Below are 12,367 nucleotides of genomic sequence, written 5' to 3'. Positions count from 1 at the left end.
ATTGTTCATATTCAATACAGTTGACAATCTTATAAATTTTCATATTAATACACAAATATTCCTTGATTATTCACCGTTTCCATTTCTTATTTTTGTGTGTCAATCTCCATATTCTAAACATCCTTCTTTCGCTACAGGTAGAATATTGTTTATCATATTTGTAGTGTTTAACAGGATTTTATGATTGTTAAGGGAGCTTTGCCTCGGTTTTGTGGACTTTCCTTGTTAAGCTTCCCCCCCACAACAAAAACAGAGTGGCGCATTTGTGTGATTCTTCACACATACATTTATTTTGCATCTGGGGCGGGGCTTTGTGAGAATACAGTAGAACCTCTGATCCACAAACGCTTCCGTTCACGACCAAATTGAGTGATGAACAAAATTTTGTACCTCTGACCACAAACGGGTGCTCGGGTGGCGACCAAACACAGATGTGCCAATTTCCATGCCGCGCGATTTTTTTTTTTACATGCATGGACTTCCGGTGATGACCAAATCAGGTGACGACCAAATTCTCCAAACAGATTAAGGTCGTCACCAGAGGTTCTGCAGTATAGGTAGCCCTCAGTGACCATTTGAAGTTACAACAAGCACCGAAAAAAGTGACTTACGGCCATTTTTCACACTGGCCACCCATTGCAGCCTCCCTGCAGTCAGGAGGAATCAAAATTTGGATACAATTGTGGCCAGGAAAGGTCGTAAAATGAAGCAAAACTCCACAAATGTCTCGCTCAGCCACAGTGTGATGCCCCTGTTAGAATCTGACTCTGAGGGAGAGGAAGAACAGCGGACAGAGAATGGGAGTGTGGCTCCAGAGGTTGTGGAGGAAGCTGGGGAAGGGCACAGGCCGGCTGGACCTTCAGAGGAGGACCCAGGCCCATCCCCTCTTCATCCTAGGGCATGCAGGGAGGAGTGGATTAGGGAGAAATGTGAATGGCATGGTCTATGGGGAAGGAAAGGGCCCTGATCCCCTTCATGGGCTGCAGCCGTGAGGACTATTTAAAAGGACAAACTGCTGGCATAATAGCGGCAGCAGCAGCTGCAGCAGCACAACTGGAAACCGAGAAAATGTGCAGAAAATGTGGATCTCGGGCTGTCACCAGTGCTGGAAGCAAAGCATGGAAATAATTCTAGTCCATCAGTTCTTATCTGAGTTCTAGCATCCTTCCCAGTGTGTGTGTATTTCGATATCTGTGGACGTCTTCAAGCCCTTCTCCTGCCTTGTCTCATTAATTGTTTCAGTGTAGTTTGTGTTGTTGTTTTTTCTATTTATAATTTATATGTATTTTGAGTTTGAACTGAAGTTCTTCCTTTTCACAACTGTGTGTGTGGGAGTTTTTTCTTCAGTCAATGATAATTGGACCTTTGAAGCCAAGTTGAAGGAATTAAAGGGACTTCACCTGTTTTTGTGACTTTGTTGCTTTTGTATCCCACCCTGGGTCATCACACACAGAACTTTTGGGCTCCATTTTGGTCATAATTTGAGGACTGTCCGTGTTGTAAATTAATAAGCTGGTATTTACAGAAGAGAGATGTCTGACGAGATTTCTGGTAACAGCCCGAGATCCACATTTTCTGCACGTTTTCTCAGTTTCCAGTTGTGCTGCAGCTACTGCTGCTATTATGCCAGCTCTTTAATTTACTAGTTATTATGGGATGCACTTCCTCAAACTTGCAAATCCAAAGAATTCGCCTTTGTGTGTGCGGGGGGAACTCTTTCTAGGTTACGCAAGAAGCTGATTTTGAAAATCTGTGCAGTGGCTGTCAAAAGTAATTTGCATTACAGTGTGCAAACCCCAGTGTTAAGGGAAGGGGGTGGGTGGTGTTTAAAAATGTATACCAGTCTTTCCCAGGGAGCTTGAGTAAAACTCAGCTGGAGGGGATGGGTTGGCATCTAGAAATACGAATATCATCTCAAAGGGACCAGAATAGGAAAACTTGAAAATTTGTAGTAGTGGAGAAGTTTCTCCTTACTGCAAATGAGGAAGAAGAAGATAGAAGTAATTTTTTTTTCCTTTATTAAAAGTATTATTTTTATTAAAGGAACTTTTTACAAAATGAAAGTGATGCATTGCTTTGATCACACTGATGAAGGTACCTAGTTTGAGTCATGAAACGTCTCCAAGAAAACAAGCAAGTACCCCACAGTTCTCCTCCTCCTCCAACTCCTCCTCCTCCTCCTCCAACTCCTCCAATCCAACTGCATTCTAGCACTGATGATGTTCCCTAGCTGGATCATGAAATGTCTGTCAGAAAACCACCAAGCTCAGAGAATACCAAGGACCTGTCATGTCAATCCTGAGCTACAAAGGTTCTCCTTCCTTGGAAAGTAATAACAATTTTTAAAGGAAAATAAAAGTAACGTAAATCTATTTTTATATGTGTTTATATGTTAGGGTGTAGGTATATACATCTGTATGAATGCAGCATATCTATATATGTGTTATGTATGGATACATAACACATATATAGATATGCTGCATACATTGAGAGCAGGCATCATTTATTTATTTAGTTAGTTTACTTTATTGTCATTGCACCTCATACAAAGAAACCAAACACCATCTTCAGGGCACATGATGACCATGGAAATAAACACAAACACACATCCTTCGCACTCCACCCATTGAATTGATAATCCTCGACACAGCACTGCACTAGACAGTAGAATTCAACAGAGCTACTGCTCTGGGATAGAAGCATTTCACTTGTAACGTGTGCCAGAGTGCCCACAGGGGGAAAAAAATGACAATAAAGGTTTTCTTAATAAGAAAGAACAGAGAGAAAGAAAAAGAAAGGAGGAAGGAAGGAAGGAAGGAAAGAAGGAAAGGGTGAAGGGCTTCTAATCTTTACAACAGTTTTAAAGGCATTTCTGTTTTACCCTCTCTAAGATTACATCCCTCTAACCTTCCTCCTTTCCATATTCTACCCTTTCTAATCATCAAACCCATAAATCACAAGTTCACTTTTTTCCATTTTCAGCACAAAAAAAAATTCCCTTCTTTCTAGCCACCAGCCAATGTCCTTGTCTTTTCCCTAATCAAACGCGTCGGTTTTGCCAACTCGGCAAATTCTGCCCTCTTCGCCAACCATTGTAGGGATTTCTGTCCGTCTTTGTGCATTATAACAATCTAGCTGCAGCTCTTTTGTGTACAAAACCAATCTCCGGGTCTGCAGTTCTTCCTTATGTATTCATAAGCTTAATTGTCCTTTTAAATTCTAAAATGAATTCCTACTGACGATTCTTAAAGAGCTTCATTTTGCTTTAATGGCAAGCAACAGCTGAATGCATGTCCAATAAACAAACCATAATGTCTTCATCACGTTGACGTCTCCAAAGGTTTGTTGATCGTGTCTTGTATATACAGTTTCCTTCCCTTGAGAAAGAGGGAGACGGAGTTAGAAAAACAGTAGAATATTAATAGGAAGGCAGTTTTTCGATGATGATTTTTTTTTTATGGCTCTCCAATTCCACCCAAGAGCTGTAGATGGTCAGAAGAAGGTGCCAGAGGTCTTTTGAAGGACATCTCAGGAACCCTTCCAAGCTGTTCTGGTTTTATGCCATTTCTCCATCAGTCTCAAAGAATAGCGACGAACGGGACAAGGATATCTTGTGAACTAGCTTAAAATCCTGAGGGATACAGTGAAAGCGGTGACCTCATCCTTCCTTTGTGCTCAACCAGTCTTAAATTTCTTCTTTAATGCAAGAAGAAATGCGAGTCGTCCAACAGAATTCCAGCGGGTTTCAATGGTTTCGAACACGGCATCAATTATCTCAAATCTGGGCCTACTTTACTCTTTCACAGATGAAGCAAATTAAGGAAAGGAAATCAGATCCAGGCTGAAGGGAGTGAGGGGGTACTGTTAAGTTATAGCTACGATAATATCCAGCGATTTAAGTAGGCCCAGCTGGCAGCTCTGTAAGGTAACAAGGCTGAATAGAAAATACGGATTATCTTATTAAAGGCCCCGTTGTGAGAAGGAAACCAAGAGGAGCGGAAGGTTCTGCTCTTGGTTTGAGGCCTACTCTTACAAAGCTTCTGGGAGATCATTGTAAGGAGAATAATTCACGAACCTCTCCAGATACCCTCAGGGATGGCAAAGAAATAAGCAATCCAGTTTTTGCATCATGTGTGTTAGCTCAAACACAAACTCATCCCATTTCAGTCTCAAGAGGAAACATTCAATGAAACGGACGCTTGTTGGATTTCACACTCTTTCAGTAAGAAAGTTGGACCACAAAGGATCAAATCTAGAGTGCTACAGATGTGTCACGCCCCTGTCAGAGTCTGAATCCAAGGAGGAAGCTGAACAGCTGACAGGGAGTGGGAGTGTGGCTCCATTGGCTGTGGAGGAAACTAGGGAAGGGCAAAGTCTGGCTGGGCAGAGCAGGGAAGAGGTACAACAAGGGAGAGGGAGTTCAGGGGAAGACCCAGGCCCACCCCCTCTTCATCCTAGGGCACGCAGGGAGGAATGGAGAAGGGAGCAACGTGAGTTGCGTGGCTTACGGGGGAGGAAAAGGCCCTGATTCCCTTAATTAGCCACACCTGGGAATGAGAGTTTAAAAGAGATGTAAGCTGAGTGTGGTGTCTGCTGGGAACAAACATGAGCTTATCTTGTGTTGACTTTGGTTATCTGCGTTCCTGGCATCCTCCCAACTGTATTGAATTACTGCCATTCCTTCAGTCTTGAATTCCTTCTCTTGCCCTGCTGGACTAATTACCTCCTCTTGCCTTGATTGGACTTATAGTTACAGTTTTTGTTGACCACATTTTGGACTTGATTCTCTGCAGCCAAAGGCTGTTCCTGGGAGAGTTTTTCTCCAGCCAGAAGGAGGCAAAGTTGGAGCTAATAAAGGGACTCCTACTGATTATCTGACTGTGTTGCCTTTGTACCACATCCCTTGGGTCATCACAAAATATTTTATCTGCATTCTTGGAGGCAAGAACATGTTCAAAAGTCTGGCAGAATCTCCTCTGGATAAATTGAGATAGAAACGATATTGGGAGATTTTTGTAGACATTTTGATATCTGCTGTTAGTCTAAGATGGGAAAAAGGATATTTCACATCCCAAGGAGTAATAGACATTCAACGCCACAGATATAGGAACCAAAGTCTGCAGCAGACCTAGATGTCAAATGTGCCTCATCACTACTCTGGCAACATTATTAAAGTTCTAACAACATCAAAACAATGTCAAGATAACTCCTACATAGGCAGCGCAGCTCAAGTTGAGCTACACTTTTCGTTCAGCAGTTAGTCAACCTTAGCAATTTTAAGATGTGTAGACTTCAACTCCCAGAATCTGGAGAATTCTGGGAGTTGGAGTCCATCCATCTTAAAGTTGTAAAGGCGTTGAAATACTGCTCTACACAAGGGAGTTATGGGACACCAACCTGATCTCAAACTGGGAGAAAGAGAGACATTTCATGCTTCAGGACAGCTTTCAAGACAGCCTCCTGTTGTGACGAGGAATTACAACAGCAATTGCCTTACTAAATCGCAATCCCCATTTCCTGAGGATTAAACCAATAACCAGGATTGGTTTATCACATTGCTGATTAACCCCTCGTCGCTTGCTCTGTCTCTCTTGGGCTGTCCAACCCATCAAATATAAGCATCCATCCCTTGCTTGGGACTGAACTCCATCGGTGATTGAGGAAAGCTTATGCAATCATAAATATGCTAGCATTTAAGGTGCGACATGAGTCTTTCTGGTTTATGGAGGGACAGAGGGAGGTGTAAATCAATAGCGTGATCAATAAAGCTTTATGTGTCTGCATTTCTCGGAGAGTTAGGAGTAACAGCCTCTTCTGCCCAACTCCATGTATTCTGTTTACAGGTCCAGATAAATATCACCGTGCCCCGAGGGACGCATTTCGTGCTGAGAGCTCCTTTTGAAGGCAATCTGTGTTAGAGAGAAGATTGTGGATTGACAATGTCACATCAAGTGATTGTGCGGCTCTATACTGCACTGGTGAGGCCACACTTGGGGGTCCCAATTCTGGCCACCATGATACAAAACAGATGCTGCCCATCCTAGAAAGAGCGCAGAGGTAAGCAACACGGATAATTAGAGGGACTGAAGGATAAAGCTTATCATGAACAGTTGCAGGAACTGGGTATGTCTAGTTCAGTGATGGCGAAACCTTTTTTGTTGAAAAATAATTTTGAACCCGCTTAGAAGGCTGGGGGCAGGCAGTAATTAATGTTGCTAACAAACAAAATTTATTCTGTTGCTCTTTTCTTCTCCAAAACAGAGAACAAGTTAATATTGGGTATGGATGTCTTTCCACGCTCACTTGAAAATCCGAACCAGGGTCCCAGTTACATTATTACGCCATTTGGTACCGTTTGCGCATCCTTAGGAATGAAATGGAGAGTGAACCAAGAAAGTTACATTTCAAAACACACATCGAGAAGGATAAAAAAAAAAATTACAGTATAGCCTGCATGATTTTTTATATAAATCAGGAGCATCGGGGGACAGGACGTGGGGAAAAAAAACTGGAATCGATACCAATTTAGATGGAGATTCAAATCCACGAGAATTTACTGCGTGGCTGCTTTCGGCAAGTGGCGTTACTATTTTATACATGCATGTGAGAACACACACAAACAAACACACACATACAAAAACAGAGAGAGAGAGAGAGAGATAGCTCCACTTATATTTTAATGATCCTTTGTTGGCTGGCTCATCTTTGGTGCATGAATCCACTTGTCTTTCAAAGCGTTCTCCAGACTAACCGGCAGTTCAAGCACAGAGAAGTTGAAGTTCCATCACTCCAGGTGGCCAAAGGGTGGGATAGAGAGAGAGGAAATGTTATTTTTCCTTCTTTTCCACCCACCCCTTCTCAACAACAACAGCAACAACAAAAAGAAGAGATCATTGACTCCCGAGAGATGAAAACAGCAGAGCTGAGCAGATGAGCAGAAGTGCCAGCCAGCTGCCTCTTCCCAGTTCTGGAGTCTTGGCATTTTCAAAATATCTTTGTTTTTTGGTCCCGTGTTTTCCTTTTGCCATCCCTCGGCACCACACAGATGCCTTCTTGGTATCTTTGAAACACCAAGAGCAGCTGGAGTAATTTATTGGTCACCTTCTCCTAGGTGGCCTCCTGACCTATATTTTTGGCCTTCTTCGGAAGGAAGGACGCTTTGTAATTTAGCTAAAACCTCTGCCGCTTTTCAGGCTAAACCCTTTGGCCAGCTTCAAAAAGCAAACGGAATATCAGAAATCAGAACATCGTAAACATTTCATCCTTAAAGGAAGGGAGCTTTTGAGAAGGAACTTCCCAAAGTGACTTCGTCTCTGCACCATTTGGCTTAGGTAAGCCCCAAGGAATAACAATCTCTTTAAGCCAGGGATTTCCTAATTTATTTATGTATCTATCAAATTTGCATGGCAATAGCAATTGCACTTAGAGCTACTAGGTGAACATTGGCTGTTTCTCAATTTGGGCAACTTTAAGATGGGTGGTTGAGGAATTCTGGGAATCGAAGTCTACACAGCTTTAATAGAAAAACAAATTGCCTCTTGAGTACGTGTAGTTCTCAGCTTACAACCATAAAAGAACCTACCTCCCCATTACCGTCATACGTTGTGAGGTTTGTAAAGCAGGCCGTGCATGTGCTTGACCCGATGGTAGCAGTTGTTAAGCAGATCCATGGTCATTAAGCAAACCCAGTGTTTGCTGTGGGGCGTTTTTGGTGAAAACCGAATTTCAATGCTGGTTTTCTGCAAAAAAACAAAACAAAACAAAACCAAAATCATCATAAATTGCAGACTTGTGAACCATCAGAACTGCAACTGCTGCAATCAGCAATTGATGCAATCAGCAATCCAGCCTGGCCAGAATTTGAAGATCTGCAATCCTGTCAAAACTCGTTCAATTGTATTCCTCCAGCTACCTGAATAATTGCTTGTTTCAGGGAACCTCATTAAAATAAGATCTTCACCAGAATGCCATTTAAAATTCCGACTGACCAGGAAACTTTTTCCACCTAACTATTTCCAGATTATTTAAAATAATGATCCTGCCAACCGAATTCAAGACATTTCAATGGTTTCCCTTCCAACGTATGAAGTAAAACCCCTCATCCCACTCCACCGTTGTTAAGACCTTGTGAATAAATAAACAACTGCCAACAAAATCAATTTTTTCCCCTGTCTTACATCAAAGGAACACAACATAACAGGCATCAGTGAGGGAGTATTTCAGAAAACTGGCCATTGTTTTCTAATGGTTGAAATTCCAGGAGCTGAAACACCCATTTTGAACTTCCTGAGTCCTGAAACTGTAAAACAATTCTTTATGAATGAGCTGGATGGCTTCTCCATCTAAGGTACATGTTTTCCTGTCTCCTCTTATCTCCCTTTTCTGGGTGAGGCATTTCCCAGTTTGTTCCTTGCACAAAGAACTCGGGGAAGCCGAGAAGAGTAGAGTAAAATTTTGGAAAGACTGAGAAAGGAAAGAAAGAAGGAAGAAAAGAATGAGAGGGGAAGAGAGAGAGAAAGAGGGAAAGAAAAAGAAAGAAAGAAAGAAAGAAAGAAAGAAAGAAAGAAAGAAAGAAAGAAAGAAAGAAAGAAAGAAAGAAAGAGTAGGGGAAGCCAAGAAGAGTAGAGTAAAATTGTGGAAAGATTGAGAAAGAAAAGGAAGAAGGAAGAAAAGAAAGAGGGGGAGAGAGAGAGAGAGAGAAAGAAAAAGAAAAAAAGCAAGCAAGAAAGAATAGGGGAAGCCAAGAAGAGTGGAATGAGATTGCGGAAAGACTGAGAAAGGAAAGAAAGAAAGAAGAAAAGAAAGGAAGGCAAGCAAGAAAGTTACAGACAGGCAGAAAGAGGGAAGGGAAGGGAAGGAAGGAAGGAAGGAAGGAAGAGATGAGACGTAGACCACCAAGGTATCTCAAAAATGTCAAATTAGTCCAGAGAATAAGGAACCTGGGAAGGAAAGTTTCATATAACTCAAGCTTGGCAAGAACAATTCTTCTGAGAACACCAATCTCTGGATCTCTGAAGTTCTCCAGAACATAGCCTCCTTGACACAACATCTCTTCTCAACAAGTCTTGGCTTTGCCAGGCTTTTCACCCTCACAAACTCCTCGTATTTGGACTTAATTAGGCTGGATGTCAAAGTGGAGGTCTGAGTTGGAATGTCCAGATATTCACACAATCTCCCAGTTCTGGTTCCTCCTTCCCAGTTCTACCTTCCTGATAGTCTCTCTCTCTCTCTCTCTCTCTCTCTCTCTCTCTCTCTCTCTCTCTCTCTCTCTCTCTCTCTCCCTCCCCTCCCTCCCTCCCTCCCTCCCTCTCTCTCTCTCTCCCCCCACCCCTGTGACTTTCAACAGTATATCCACGGCTGCTTTACCCATTACGTAAAGAACTTGAAAAGTTTTAAAAGCCAACAGACCTTCCCCATCTTCTCCCCATGGTGAATGTCCCCCGCAAAGGGACACAGTGTTTAAAATATGGAACTTAGGTTCATTGTCCAGGAAGCCTGGCCACATCTGCAGAGCACCAACATCCCTAACGTAGGAGAAACCTCCTTAAGGAAGAAGAAATGAGCCTCAGAAGAGACTTTGGGAGGAAGTCAAGCAAACAGTGAATCACACGGCGAAGTTTTGCAGACTTTAATGGTCTCTGTAAAGCCCCTGGGCGACTTTTGCATCTGACAAGTTGGTGCTGAAAGACTTCATCATTTGGATGAAGGCCAGAAGGGCCTGGATTGAGGGGACCGCAAGGGCAACAGATATATCTTTTGATCCAGGACTCCTAGAAATCATCCTTATCTCACACAACCCCAGGTCTGCATTTCTACAGATTTGTCTGGAGTCAACAAAGAAGTCCTTTGGGTTTGGAGTCTTATCTTCAGACAGGGCCATCTGGACTACCATCAACTTGTTGGGCAGGAACAAGAGAGACGAATATATCAAAAACACCTTCCTGTTATGTGGAAATCGACAGCTGGACAGCTTTTCCCTGCTAAGCAACCAGTCCTTCAACACTGGAAAGATAAATTTATGGCCCCAAACGCTCCAGGGATCGAAAGCTCGATGTTACTTGTGACTTATGAACAAGTTGCTTACAGAATGTGTACAATTGCCATGAAATACAGCCCCCGCCCCCCTCGACTGAAACCGCTATCCAAACCTTCATCTGTGGGAAATCCTTGTAGGCACAGTAATTATTCCTATTCTTTTCTCATTCGGTCTCATGATTTTTTCTCTGTTTCATTCTGTTAAATAGTTGTGTTTTTTTTTTAATTTAAATGTATTGCATGGTCCTACTCCTGCAGAAACAAATAAGACAGAAATGAAGAGAAGTGGGGGGCACAAAATACCTCTAGCTTTTTTTTTTCCTCCACTGAATAGGCAATCCTTGACTTACAACCACTCATTTAGTGACTGTTTGACACATTGAAATAAGTGACTTATGCCCGTTTTTCACATTTTACAACAGTGGCAGCCTCCTTGGGGTTACATGATCAAAATTCAGATTGGGATGTCTTTATGAACTGTTGCAGCATCCCTGGATCAAGATTTTGGAAAAATTGGGCTGAATTTACCGAGTACTCTCCGATGCAGTAAAACATGGTTTAATCGTGGCTAATAAACCGCGTTGGATGTGGGTTTGACTGAGCACTGTGCTACAGCATAAAATAGGCTTCACGGAGTCCAGTCGTTGGTGCTACCCGTCAGTGGCAGGAATCCATTTACCGCGGGCCACGAAAGAACTATTTTACTCTTGCCTCTTAACTTTCCACATTTTAATATCACTCAGTGGGCAAATAATCTTTAAAGGAATAATAATAATAAAAAAGTCCATAGGCTAAGCATGGAAAAAAGGAAAGGTGCCCTTTGGTGTGAACATATCTCTTTCCTCCCCCACGTATTTTCCATCTGAAAATAGCTTTTCGTTCTTTACCCATTCCTATAGGGATAATTATTGTTCTAATGTGCCACATAGGTGTTTTTAATATTTTTTATTTAAGTTTCCAGTTTTTCTGGAGGGACACTGGACGTATTAAATAAACAAAGGAAAATGATGTCTCAGTCCCTTTGTCAAAGCCGTACATAATTCATACCTCCTTTTATAATAAATATGTATGTAGATATCATTGTGTACACATACTATATATGTGCGTGTGCATGTGTGCGTGTGTGCGTGTACACAATGGTATCTACACACACACACACACACACACACACATATATACTTCAAAAAGCTCACGTACGTCTATGGGAATAGAAGCTGAAATTGAAACTTTATGAGAAAAATCCCTGGGGGAAATGAACTTAGTTAAACATGATAACACAGAAATGAAATAGGCCTGGCCCGGTGTTTTCCTCCGGCTTCGGTACCTCACAACACATCTTCCATGCTGTCTTTTAAGATCAATAACACAACCCTGCATATTTTATTTTTAGATTTCCAAGGCTCTCCGCATTTCATTTCTCTAATGGGAAAGAGAACTACAAAACGCCTTGGACACCTTACAAATATACATCAATAAAAGAATAAATTGCTCTTGAATGCTGGCAAAAAAAAAATTCAAAACCATATGCTTAGAGAGTTGTTGCATGCGTTTATAATTAATTTTTTACAAATTGAATCCCCCTCCTCCTCCTTCCTTTCTTTTTCTTATCCGGCATGTCTTCCAATATCTCTATTTCTTCAGCCCAAGACTCCAGAATGTGTATATCAGGAAGGTATCTGCTCTGTTTTATGGAAGGAGAAAGGAAATTTTGATAACACAAACTCAAGGCCCATGTTACTCCTTTAGTAGAGCTGGTCCTCAACTTATGACCACAGCTAAGCCCAGAATTTCCAAGGGGGTTGTTTAATGAGATACAGTTCATTTTATGACCTTTTCGCTATGGGCTTGGAGGTCTTCAAGTGCAAACCCTTGCTTAGGCAAGAGACTCCATACCCTTTCAGACAATAGTTGTCCAATCTCTTCTCAAAAACTTTCAGTGTTGGAGTATTTACAACTTCTGGTGGCAAGCCGTTCCACTGGTTAATTGTCCTGACTGTCAGGAAATTTCTCCTTAGTTCTAAGTTGCTTCTTTCCTTGATTAGTTTCCATCCATTGTTTTCATCGTGTGGAAAAATGTCCCATTTGGACAACCGACCAAGCATCAGAACCATTTGCGATTCCTAGGAACAGTCAGAACAAAGATTATTGTAATATGATGGGGGTATAAAACCGGAGAAAGGAAGATTGGGAGGCAAGATTTCCCCTCTGAGTAAATACACACCAGAGTGTAACTGATTAATTGGCACGTGGAGCTGTTTATTGGCTTGTCCGGGCTTTTTCACAAAACATCTCTTGTAGATGAAGCAAAGCAGGAAATGAGCTTGTCCAGGCT

The sequence above is a fragment of the Pseudonaja textilis genome, chromosome 14 (assembly GCF_049901715.1).
Source record: "Pseudonaja textilis isolate UNSWEBS1 chromosome 14, rPseTex1.2, whole genome shotgun sequence".
Taxonomy (NCBI): Eukaryota; Metazoa; Chordata; class Lepidosauria; order Squamata; family Elapidae; genus Pseudonaja; species Pseudonaja textilis.
Note: the sequence above shows the minus strand (reverse complement) of the source record.